Source organism: Helianthus annuus, chromosome 5 (genome assembly GCF_002127325.2).
Source record: "Helianthus annuus cultivar XRQ/B chromosome 5, HanXRQr2.0-SUNRISE, whole genome shotgun sequence".
NCBI lineage: Eukaryota > Viridiplantae > Streptophyta > Magnoliopsida > Asterales > Asteraceae > Helianthus > Helianthus annuus.
The window spans coordinates 97,721,236-97,734,525 of NC_035437.2; the positions used below are offsets into that span (position 1 = coordinate 97,721,236).

General features: G+C 41.2%; 1 non-coding gene across 1 annotated transcript; it reads left to right on the forward strand.

Annotated features, from left to right (window-relative positions):
- Positions 1–5,806: 5,806 nt before the first annotated feature.
- On the forward strand, positions 5,807–5,913 carry LOC118492855. The gene has a single exon (XR_004894856.1). It is a non-coding gene; the product is annotated as a small nucleolar RNA R71 (small nucleolar RNA).
- The last annotated feature ends 7,377 nt before the right edge of the window (positions 5,914–13,290 follow it).

Genomic DNA, 13,290 nt, shown 5'->3' on the forward strand with positions numbered 1-13,290 from the left:
TCATATAGGATCAGTAGAAAAAGGTTTGGTATCAAAAGAATTTGTAAAACTCATTTTATAGCCTAAAAGGGCAAAACCGACAATTACCGAATTAAGCTTAGAACCCTACGTTATGCTCAGCTTAAAAATAAATAAAAATCTCCAAAAATCCCAAAATATTATCTAATATCAGTAGGTAAAAAGTTTGGTATTAAAAATTGGGTTTAGATAGGCTTTATGCTAATTACGCCGTTTAATTAATAAAAAGCTTTCTAATTACGCTAACGAGCATAACTCCTATTCTAGACCTCAAACTGATGTCAAAATTTAGGGACAAGTTTATAAATCAGTAACTAAGGTTTCTATTCTTTTACATTTTCAAAAATCACGTTTTAAGGTCATATGGGCATAATAGTCAACATTTAAGCACTTAACGGAAACATGCATATGAATTAGATAACTAATGAACCAAGTTGTATAATCACAGAGATAATCACAGAGGGTTATACTAACATGAAACCTGGTCCTAATAAAGCTCTAAGGCATTTCTAAACTATGCTCTAATGGGTCAGAACTGAAAGTCAAAGCAAAAGTCTACTTTTGCGACTTTCGGTTCCGAACCGAGCTTGAACTGAAAATTGCCGGGTTGAACATGTTTAGATATGTTCTTACATTAATTACCAAGTTATATTAGTGATAGGTTGCATGGCTTCTTGATGTGCGTGAAGTGTGTTATATTTTTGATGTATATTTAAGCACCTTTTACACTTTTAGCCAAGTTTTAAATTTATAAAACACGATATTTACTAACACTAAACACACATATGGGCAAGTGCACCCATCGTAGACGTAGTATAGTGTTGGTAAGATACCGAGGTCGTCCAAGGACACAAGAGCTTTTAATACCGGTTTATCCTCAACGTCTAACCAAATCAAAAAGTGAGAAAAATGTTTAAACTAAGAAAAATAAAAACTAACTAAATGCTGAAAAATAAAATAAAATAAAAACAGATAGACAAGATGAATCACTTGGATCCGACACGTGTATTAGTATAACCTTTGATTATTTTTGCACTTTTGCACTTGTTTAAGAGATTATCTTAGTTATTGTAGTAGGCCCCTCTTTTGAAGGCGACGTTACCCTCAACCCAGTAGTTTGAGTCAGCAAGGATACAATCCTAAAGGGTCGGATTATTGAAAGATAATGAATTAAGTTATTAATGCAAATTGTGGTAGGCCCCGCTTTTGGCGGTGACGTTACCCTCGGCTAAGTAGTCTGAGTCAGCAGGGATACAGTCCTAAATAGCCGGGTTATAGTATTAATAGTAGTTAACTTATGAGGGGGTCAAAGAGTTTGGATCCCCGCCATCCAATACCTATGGGCATTGAAGGAGATCCTACTAAATTTGACCCAGGTCCCAAGCAGGACCTCTAAACGCTGAACAAGGGCAAGACCCTTACCAAACCGTTCCCTTAACCCCCGACCAGGTAGCCAACATACCTCCATATAGACCGTGGAGATATGAATGGTGAAAATCTTTTATTTTATATAGACAGTAAAATAATGCCAAGACACCACGGACAAACGATAAGGAAAGATCACCTTCAACATAAGTAACTAGTTATTAAAGTCATTAATACAAAACCAAATAAAAAGTGCAAAAGATTAAAAATAAAAAGTATTATACTAAACACTTGTCTTCACCAAGTGATGTAAGAGACTTAGGCAAACATGGCCTTGATTGTCAAGAACTCTTACGATCAATCTTGGATCCCGAGACGACTCACACACTCTACGATGGACAATGGATGATGGTGGTGGATGATGGTGTTATGGTGGTGGTGGGTGGTGGATGAGGTGTGAGAGAGGTGGTGTGCCAAGGGATGAGAGAGAATGAAGCCAAGCTCCTCTATTTATAGGCTGAACAGAAGGCTGGACACGGCCCCGTGTCCGCTGGACACGGCCCCGTGCCCGTCTGACATTCTCTCACTTCATTAATTGTAATTGCGAATTACAATTAATGCGCCTGCTGTACTTTCACCACGCCCCCGTGCTCGCTGGACACGGCCCCGTGGTGGGCAATGGAAGCTTCTACTGGTTTGTCTTTTCTACTGCTTCCTGGGCACGCCCCCGTGTTCGCTGGACACGGGGCGTGTTCAGACTCTGTTTCTTCTCCTTTGCCTTGGGAGGTGCCGTTGAGGGTCCGGGCAGTCCACTTTTGTTCCTTTTCTTGTATTTTATGGTAGAATTAGTTGTCTTTTTGCTTCTTTTGTGTTTTTGAGCTCATTTCATCCTGAAAATACAAAAGGAAGACAAAAACACTCTTTTTCCAACATTAGTACTTAAAAAGGGTTAGTTTTATGCCTTAATTGATGTGATTTATATGTTGCATTTTACACACATCAAATACCCCCACACTTGAACTTTTGCTTGTCCTCAAGCAAAACTCTTTAAATGTGGCTTACACTCCCAAATGGAATAGGTAGAAGAGAAGTTTTTTAGCTTGTCCTAGAGTGTCGGGAATCCAAGGTTTTTATAGGTTTTATTTTTATTTATTTACAATCCTATTCGTTATGATTTATTTTGAACGTTTCATAAGATGAATTACTTATTTTGGGCATAGCATGCCTTATTAAAATTCCATTTATATACAAGTTCACATACCTCACGGGAGATCACTCAACACTCGGCCGAAGGTGTATATTTTTAGTGAATCACTCGAGAGCGGCACGGAACTCACGTCTTCCATAGGCTTGCCAAGCAATCAATCCTCCTCCTTTTTAACTTTTTACCTTTGTAAATATCAAGAGGACTTTTTGGGTGAAGGCTTGGGTTTAAAGGTGGGTGGTTGGTTAGTGGTTAGTAAAAAGGGCGAAAATCGTAACAAGCATCGGTTTTCGTGAAGTACCTTGTTTTTAGTGACTTTTTATTTTGAAGTATTTCTCCAAACAAGTTTTTATAGCTTTTGTTTGTTTTTGACTTCATCATCATCATTTCTTTTTTTTTTTTTTCAATCGTCACATAAAAAGGTGAGTTTACGAAAAAGCGAACTTGTTACTAAAAAAAATAAATAAAAAGGTTTTTTGGTGGGTAAAAAGGGTTTTGGGGTAATGAAATGAAAGGTTTAGGCTCAAAGGGGCTATCTAGGGGGATTTTGGGTAGGTAAAAAAAATGAAAAATAATGGTTTTGAAAGAAAAAATGGTTAGTCCTAATGCCTCCATCATTTACTTACTTGGGTTTAAGTTGGTAAGGACCGGGAATGTATCGTCGTGGCAAGTTCTAGATTTGTAAGGACCGAGCGGCTATTCACACAAGAAACGAAAAATGAGCATTTAATCTAAATATGTGTATTTTTGTGCTCAATAAAGGCTCAAAACTCACTTTTGTGGGAATGGGTTTTTAATGTGACCAAGCATATATAATCGAATTTTTAACTAGACTTGTTATACCGTTTCATAATTTTCTTATGTTGGTTCTTTTTTTTATCACGACGCTATCGGTTGTAAACTTGTAAAAATATAACCTTTTTAGAACTTGTTATTCCCAACTTAAACTAAGACAAGTAAAAAAAAAATGAAAAAGTTTTTGAAAAAATTTGGGGTGTTTAGCGGTTCCAATAGAGTTTTGTGTAAGGCTTGTGTTTAGGATTTTGCAAAATTTCAAGGGTTTTAGCATCCCCCCCCCACACTTAAATTACACATTGTCCTCAATGTGTCCAAAAATAATGTTTTTGGTTGATTAGAATGTATAAAAGTGGGTTAAAAAGCAAAGATTTATGTTACTGGCATCCTGGACACGGCCCCGTGTTGACCGGGCACGGCCCCGTGGTCAAGTGCCAGTAACAAAAATTACAGAATTGAAACAGAAGCCTGGACACGGGGGCGTGTCCACTGAACACGGCCCGTGTCCAGTTACCTGAACTGGGTGATTTTCTGCAGGGGCTCAGCACGGGGCCGTGTTGGTTGGGCACGACCCGTGTTGAGCCTTCTGTGATGGAGATTTTTGTCGGGTTGCTCTGTTCTTCGTGCATGGTTCCATTTTTCTCGTTCCCTTTTTCATCCATTACCACCATGAGTGTGTTTTATTCTGCAAAAACTAAAAGATTAAACTAAACTAAACTAAGGATAGATCCGCGGAATGCCTCCGTGGTGCGCCACGTTTATAAGGGTCCTTGGCTAGACCCGATTCCTGGTTATATATCTTCTGAGTGGAGTGCCTTGCTTCCCAAGTTACACCGTCGGAGAGCGGCATCCAAGCTTGAATCAATAACCTTCATGTAATTGACTGGGTCGTCGTCCTCTATTTTCTTCCCAACTCCGAACTTCACCTCATCGTCCCCATACCTCAAAGTCAGTGTCTCGTCATTCATGTCTACCACTGCTTGTGCTGTGGCAAGGAAGGGTCTCCCTAGGATAAGGGGGACCTCGGTGTCTTCCTCCATGTCGAGTATGACAAAGTCAACTGGATAAACGAATCTGCTTACCCTTACCAAGACATTCTCGATGACACCTTGTGGGAACTTGACTGATCGATCAGCGAGTTGTATGCTTATTTTTGTAGGGCTCGTGGTTCCCAAGCCAAGCCTTTTGAACATCGATGAGGGCATGAGGTTAATGCTAGCCCCTAAGTCGGCCAAGGCATTGCGAACGGGTGATTCCCCTATTGAGCATGGAATCGTGAAACTTCCGGGATCGATTTTCTTTTGGGGTAGTTTATTGAGTACGAGGGCAGAGCATTCTTCGCCTAAATTAACTAATTGCAAATTTTCAATTTTCTTTTTATGTGTAAGGAAGTCCCTCATAAATTTAGAATATTTGGGCATTTGGGTTAGGACTTCGATAAAAGGAATATTGACATGCAATTGTTTTAACAGACTTTCGAATTTTGCGAACTGCTCATTGGTCTTTTGACGAATTAACCTACCGGGGTACGGAACTCGAGGAGCCTTGGTAGGCTCTGGTGATGGGGGAGAGTTCTTTCCCTGCAGATGTGTTGGCATTGTTTCTTCCGTTGGTGGAGGTACTTCTGCAGGTCCTACGGTGCGGTTTCGTAGTGTGATGAGGTGAACTTGCGCTTTTGGGTTTGTTTCGGTATTGCTAGGTAATGCGCCTTGCGGTCTCTCGGAAAAATTTTGTGCTAGTTGATTTATTTGTTTTTCTATGTTTTGAATGCTAGCTTGTTGATTCCTAAAATTAGATTCTAATTGTAGAAATCTTTCCGAGTTTTTCTTATCAGTGTCAGAGACGAGGCGAGATATAGTATATTCGAGCCTTTCTCGTCCACCTTGTTGTTGAGTGAAATTTTGTGACTCATTTCTTGATTGCTAAAAGTTTGTTCGTTGGGTTTGTTGGTTACTACTATTGCCGGTTTCCCTCCAACCAAGGTTTGGGTGATTTCGCCATCCTTGGTTGTAAGTTCCCGTTGGAGGACCCGACGGCCTAGGTCTATTATCAATGTAGTTTACCATTTCTTGTTGGTCGTCCGTTTCTTTCATGCAACTCCAATTTTCATGTGACCCACCACACCCTTCACAAGCCATAACCGAGACTGTTTTTGTCATTTCTAATTTTTTTATTTTTGAAGAAAGGGCCTCGATTTGGGCTTGTAAAGAGGTGCTTTCGTCGACCTTATGGGCGCCCGGGGCAATAGACTTATTTCCCCGGGGAGTGTGCCATTGAAAATTGGTTTGAGCAATTTCCTCAATCTGATTATATATTTCGTGTGGGCGTCGATTACCTAAAAGTCCCCCGGAGCTAGAATCAAGTGTCTGCCTAGTGTGTGGCAACAATCCATTGTAGAAAGTGGATACTTGTTGCCATATTGCTAGGCCGTGATGGGGACACTTGCGTAATAGCTCCTTGAACCTTTCCCAAGTTTCATATAAGGATTCCCCGTCCTCTTGTGAGTATGTATTAATTTCAGCCATTAATTTAGCAGTTTTAGAAGGAGGGAAATACTTATATAGAAACTTTTGGGCTAGTTCATCCCAGGTGTTTACCGATCCAGCTGGGAGGGTGTTGAGCCAAGCTTTTGCTCGGTCTTTTAGTGAGAATGGAAACATACGGAGGCGGATGGCGTCGTTTGATGCTCCATTGATCCGAAAGGTATCACATATTTCTAAGAAATTAGTTATATGTAGATGAGGATCCTCGTCCGCAAGCCCGTGGAAGGTTGCGGAGTTTTGGAGCATTTGTATCAAATGCGGTCGAAGTTCGAAGTTATTGGCTTCGACATTCGGAGCATTGATAGCGGCGCCTAGATTACCTACGGTGGGCCGTAGATAATCCATAAGGGTACGTTGGTCCGCCATTGGGGGTGGATCACCCGAAACCTTCTCTTGGTTTTTGGCTTTTAACCTTTTTCTGAAAAAGCGTTCGGGTTCTTCTAGCGGTTCCTTTATGTCTTTATTGGAACTGGAGCTCATACACTACGTAAGGATGGCGTTGGGTTCCAAGTCCTGCAATAAAAACAGAAAAGAATGTTGGTCAGAAGGTTCACCACGGCCCCGTGTTGAGTGAACACGGCCCCGTGGTCGGAATTACAGTGATTGTTTTTCAGATCCCAGTTACTGGAAGTTGGACACGGCCCCGTGTTGCACCGGCACGGCCCCGTGGTCAGCCTTCTGTAACTTGAAAAACAAAAACTGCCAGTAACGTTGCTGAGCACGGCCCGTGTCCGACCAGGCACGGCCCCGTGCTGAGCTCTGCAGAAGCTAAAAATCTAAGAAAAATCTAAAAAAAAATCAAAGAAAAATAAAAATATGATTAGGCCGTTGATTCCTAACTTTCTTAAAATCCTTGTGTCCCCGGCAACGGCGCCAAAAACTTGATGTGCGTGAAGTGTGTTATATTTTTGATGTATATTTAAGCCCCTTTTACACTTTTAGCCAAGTTTTAAATTTATAAAACACGATATTTACTAACACTAAACACACATATGGGCAAGTGCACCCATCGTAGACGTAGTATAGTGTTGGTAAGATACCGAGGTCGTCCAAGGACACAAGAGCTTTTAATACCGGTTTATCCTCAACGTCTAACCAAATCAAAAAGTGAGAAAAACGTTTAAACTAAGAAAAATAAAAACTAACTAAATGCTGAAAAATAAAATAAAATAAAAACAGATAGACAAGATGAATCACTTGGATCCGACACGTGTATTAGTATAACCTTTGATTATTTTTGCACTTTTGCACTTGTTTAAGAGATTATCTTAGTTATTGTAGTAGGCCCCTCTTTTGAAGGCGACGTTACCCTCAACCCAGTAGTTTGAGTCAGCAAGGATACAATCCTAAAGGGTCGGATTATTGAAAGATAATGAATTAAGTTATTAATGCAAATTGTGGTAGGCCCCGCTTTTGGCGGTGACGTTACCCTCGGCTAAGTAGTCTGAGTCAGCAGGGATACAGTCCTAAATAGCCGGGTTATAGTATTAATAGTAGTTAACTTATGAGGGGGTCAAAGAGTTTGGATCCCCGCCATCCAATACCTATGGGCATTGAAGGAGATCCTACTAAATTTGACCCAGGTCCCAAGCAGGACCTCTAAACGCTGAACAAAGGCAAGACCCTTACCAAACCGTTCCCTTAACCCCCGACCAGGTAGCCAACATACCTCCATATAGACCGTGGAGATATGAATGGTGAAATTCTTTTATTTTATATAGACAGTAAAATAATGCCAAGACACCACGGACAAACGATAAGGAAAGATCACCTTCAACATAAGTAACTAGTTATTAAAGTCATTAATACAAAACCAAATAAAAAGTGCAAAAGATTAAAAATAAAAAGTATTATACTAAACACTTGTCTTCACCAAGTGATGTAAGAGACTTAGGCAAACATGGCCTTGATTGTCAAGAACTCTTACGATCAATCTTGGATCCCGAGACGACTCACACACTCTACGATGGACAATGGATGATGGTGGTGGATGATGGTGTTATGGTGGTGGTGGGTGGTGGATGAGGTGTGAGAGAGGTGGTGTGCCAAGGGATGAGAGAGAATGAAGCCAAGCTCCTCTATTTATAGGCTGAACAGAAGGCTGGACACGGCCCCGTGTCCGCTGGACACGGCCCCGTGCCCGTCTGACATTCTCTCACTTCATTAATTGTAATTGCGAATTACAATTAATGCGCCTGCTGTACTTTCACCACGCCCCCGTGCTCGCTGGACACGGCCCCGTGGTGGGCAATGGAAGCTTCTACTGGTTTGTCTTTTCTACTGCTTCCTGGGCACGCCCCCGTGTTCGCTGGACACGGGGCGTGTTCAGACTCTGTTTCTTCTCCTTTGCCTTGGGAGGTGCCGTTGAGGGTCCGGGCAGTCCACTTTTGTTCCTTTTCTTGTATTTTATGGTAGAATTAGTTGTCTTTTTGCTTCTTTTGTGTTTTTGAGCTCATTTCATCCTGAAAATACAAAAGGAAGACAAAAACACTCTTTTTCCAACATTAGTACTTAAAAAGGGTTAGTTTTATGCCTTAATTGATGTGATTTATATGTTGCATTTTACACACATCACTTCTACATTGCTAATTATGCATTTATTTGAAAATAAGCTTTCTGTTGACTTTTTAAGATTAGCTTTGACCCGACAATTGACCTAGTTAGAGTGGGAATCAGAGAGCGCCCTTTTAAGGGTTTATTACCCACATAATTACCAACTCATAGGTACTTTCAATTTGAGATTTGACTGGACAAATTGTGAATAATCACTAAGTCAAACTTTAATTATGACGGTTTGACTTTAAGCTAATTAACTAAGTAAGACTTAAGGACGGTTTGACTCCAGCAATCTCCAGAAGTTGAGTTGTGAAGGTTTTGAAATGGGTGTGCTCAATGTTGCAACATTGGAGCTTTTTATATAGTGAATTTGATTCACCAAGATCATGACAAATAGGTCTACAAGTGTTACAAGATGGTCCCATCTGTCCCTATTGCATGAAATACCAGTGGAGGAGTCCCTGGTATATAAAAACAAGCTTTTAAGTCGGTTAACAGACCTGAACTGGCAGCTGCCAAGAGTTTTCTATCGCTGGCATGCTTACGCGGGCCGCGTAGACTCTTAAGGAGTCTTACGCGGGCCGCCTGGACCCTGCTGACCTGAAAACAACTTTCAATAATTGTTGTTTTGGTCCCTGGTCCTTCTAAACGTGGTTTTATGTTTATTTCTTGCACTTTTGGCCCTCTAACTTGACCAAGGCATAACCAAACACCGTTAAGTCCTCGGTTACCTTTCTGATCACTCGTAAAGCCTTTAATTTCAATGTTGACGCTTTTAACCCCTCGTATACGAATGTTAGCATAACTTTCTCATACCGAAACATAATTTTATCACATATTCTAGATCACTCAGAGGTATAACTTAAACATGTTGACACTTTTAACCCCTGCAGTTTGTTAACTCTCACTTTCTTCCACAAACGGCTTCATACGCTTCATAATTCATTTGTTTAAGGGTATAGACATCATGTAAGGTCGTTGAAAAGTATATCCATCCTTTGTTGACATTTTTAATCCCTTTACTCTCATACTTTCTTTGTTTGTCAACTTTAGTCCCTCTAAGTTAATTCTTTACACTTTTAAAGTCCATGACACGTGTCAATATAATTTTGGACATGAATTTTCGAGGTGTTACATCCTCACCCCCTTAAAAGAAATCTCGACCTCGAGATTTACTGAAATAAATGGGGGTACTTTTCTTTCATTGTGGATTCTACCTCCCACGTGTACTCGGGACCTCTTCGGGCATCCGATTTAACCTTTACAATTGGCACATGCTTCCTTCGAAGCTTCTTTACCTGTCGATCCTCGATCGGCAAAGGTTTTTCCACAAATTTTAAGCTCTCATCTATGTGCACATCTGTATGTGGTATGACTAGCGATTCATCGGCTAGACATTTCTTATGATTGCAGATGTGGAATACATTGTGAATACCACTGAGCTCTTCAGGTAAGTTTAACTTATAAGCCATTGCTCCTACACATTCGATGATCTCGAATGGTCCTATATACCTTGGGCTTAACTTACCTTTCTTACCAAACCGCATCACCCCCTTCCAAGGTGATACTTTAAGCAGAACCTTATCACCAACCTCAAACTTTAGAGGTTTTCGCCTTTTATCAGCATAACTTTTCTGCCTATCCCTGGTAGCTTTCAGGCGGTCACGAATTTGGACAATCTTGTCCGTTGTTTCAAGGGCTATATCAGGTCCTGATAACTGAGCTTCTCCTACTTCTGCCCAACAAATAGGCGTTCTGCATTTCCTACCATATAATGCCTCAAAAGGCGCAACCTGAATGCTTGTATGGTAGCTATTGTTATAGGAGAACTCGATCAATGGCAGGTGGTTATCCCAACTACCACCTAAGTCAATCACACATGCACGAAGCATGTCTTCCAAAGTTTGGATTGTACGCTCACCCTGTCCGTCCGTCTGAGGATGGTAAGCCATACTAAAATTCAAGCGTGTGCCCAAAGATTGTTGGAAACTTTTCCAAAAATGTGTTGTGTATCTAGTATCCATGTCAGAGATAATAGACACTGGTATGCCCTGAAGAGAGACAATCTTATCCACGTACAACTGGGCTAATATGTCGGAGCTATGAGTCTCCTTGATGGGTAGGAAATGTGATGACTTAGTCAGTCTATCTACTATCACCCAAATAGTATCATTTCCTTTCTTTGTCTTTGGCAATTTGGTGATACAATCCATTGTCACGATTTCCCACTTCCAGGTGGGAAGTTCAGGCTGTTGTAGCAAACCTGACGGTTTCTGGTGTTCAGCTTTAACTTGTGCGCACGTCAAACATTTGGCTACATAGGTAGCTATAGACTTCTTCAAGCCTATCCACCAATAATTTGCCTTCAGATCCTGGTACATCTTATCAGCTCCAGGATGAACGGAATATTTAGAACTGCGGGCTTCCTGGAGGATAACATCCCGAAGTCCTCCATAAACTGGAACCCATATTCGTCCATTTAATCTCAGGATTCCGTCCTTGCCATAGGATAACTGCTCTTCAGTTACTCCTAGCTTTTCATCAGGATAGTTAGCTTCTAGTACAGCTTCCTTCTGCGCAGCTAACAGCCTTTCATTTAAACTATTCTTTAATTCAATGCTCTTGGCATTGATTCTTATGGGCTTCACCCTTTCCTTTCTACTTAAGGCGTCGACAACCACATTTGCCATGCCTGGATGGTATCGTATCTCACAGTCATAATTATTCAAAGTTTCCATCCATCGTCGCTGCCTCATGTTCAAGTCCTTCTGATTGAACAAATGTTGAAGGCTCTTGTGATCATAATAGATCACACACTTGGTTCCATACAAATAATGCCTCCACAGTTTTAGTGTGAATACAACGGCACCCAACTCCAAGTCATGGGTGGTGTAATTCTTCTCGTGCACCTTTAACTGTCGAGAAGCATAGGCAATGACTTTGCATTTCTGCATAAGCACACATCCCATACCTGTGTACGATGCATCACAATATACTACGAATTCTTCGATTCCATCAGGCAATGTCAATACTGGAGCATTGCTAAACTTATGCTTAAGAATATCAAAAGATTCTTGTTGCTTAGACCCCCAGTCAAACTTGCTATTTTTGCGGGTGAGTAAAGTCAGTGGTGGTGCAATTCTTGAGAAGTTTTCGATAAATCGCCTGTAGTATCCTGCCAATCCTAGAAAGCTGCGAATCTCCGTAGGCGTCTTTGGCTCTTGCCAATTCATAATGGCTTCAATCTTAGCGGGATCTACTTGGATACCACGCTCACTAATAACATGTCCAAGAAATTGGACTTCACGAAGCCAAAATTCACACTTTGAAAATTTGGCATAGAGCTTTTCTTGATGAAGTAGTTTCAGAATGCAACGGAGGTGCTCCTCATGGTCAGCTTGGCTCTTCGAGTAAATGAGAATGTCATCAATGAAGACAATGACGAATTTATCTAAGTAGGGCTTGCAGACGTGATTCATGAGATCCATGAATGCGGCAGGTGCATTAGTGAGCCCAAAAGGCAACACTAAGAACTCATAATGACCATAGCGAGTTCTAAATGCAGCCTTGTGCACATCTTCATCTTTAACCTTCAGTTGATGATAGCCTGACCTCAAATCGATCTTAGAGAAGTAACTTGCCCCTTGCAATTGATCGAACAGATTGTCGATCCTGGGCAATGGGTACCTATTCTTGATAGTGACTTTGTTAAGCTCGCGATAATCGATGCATAAACGCATCGATCCGTCCTTCTTCTTTACAAACAGGATTGGCGCTCTCCAAGGAGACGAACTAGGTCTAATAAAACCTTTGGCTAACAGATCATCTAGCCGGGTCCTTAACTCTTTCATTTCTGTTGGTGCCAATCTGTAAGGCGTTCTCGCGACAGGCGCTGCCCCAGGGATGATGTCAATTCTGAATTCTACTTGCCTATCTGGTGGTAAACCAGGTAGTTCTTCAGGGAAAACTTCAGGGTACTCAGAAATGACGGGAATATCTTCAATCCTGGGCTTCTGCTCATCAATAGTCACCTGTGCCATATAAATGACACAACCCTTCTTCAAACATCTGGATGCCTTGAGCATAGACATTTGCTCAGGCAGTCCATACTGGGTATCTCCTTGAATGGTAAGTGGCTCACCAGACGGAGTCTTGACTACTACTTGCTTCTTGTTGCAAACGATTTGGAAAAGAGTGGTTCCTAATAGATATAACACATCCATCTAATACAGTTGAGGCTGTTTCTAGGGTACCATCAGCTAATTCTACCTCATATTTCACGCTTAGGGTTTTAACATGTAAATTCAACTACTTACAAAACTTACTATCTACGAATGACTTATCAGCTCCTGAATCAAAAAGCACTCTTGCATAGACATCATTTACAAGGAAGGTACATGTGATCACGTTATCGTCCTGAACAGCTTCCTTTGCATCCATCCGGAAGACCCTTGCATTGGTCTTCTTGGCTTCCCCAGGCTTCTTCACGAATTTTGGGCAATTGGACTTAATGTGCCCTTTTTCATTGCAGTTATAGCACGTCGAATCCTTGATTTTCTTGCAGTCTAAGGTCTTGTGCTAACTTGGCTTACAAATCCCACACGCCCTCGGCTGTGACTGGGATTTCGACTCATATCTGCATTTTCCGAAATGGTGCTTCTTACAGATTTTACACTTGAGCTTATCACCCGTCTGTTGACCATCTTTCTTAGATCCAGAACCCTTTTTGTGGTCATTGTTTCCCTTATGCTTCTTTTCTGAACGTCGTGAGTTGTCATCCTCACACTTTCTCTTTTCAGCGTCAGTGTT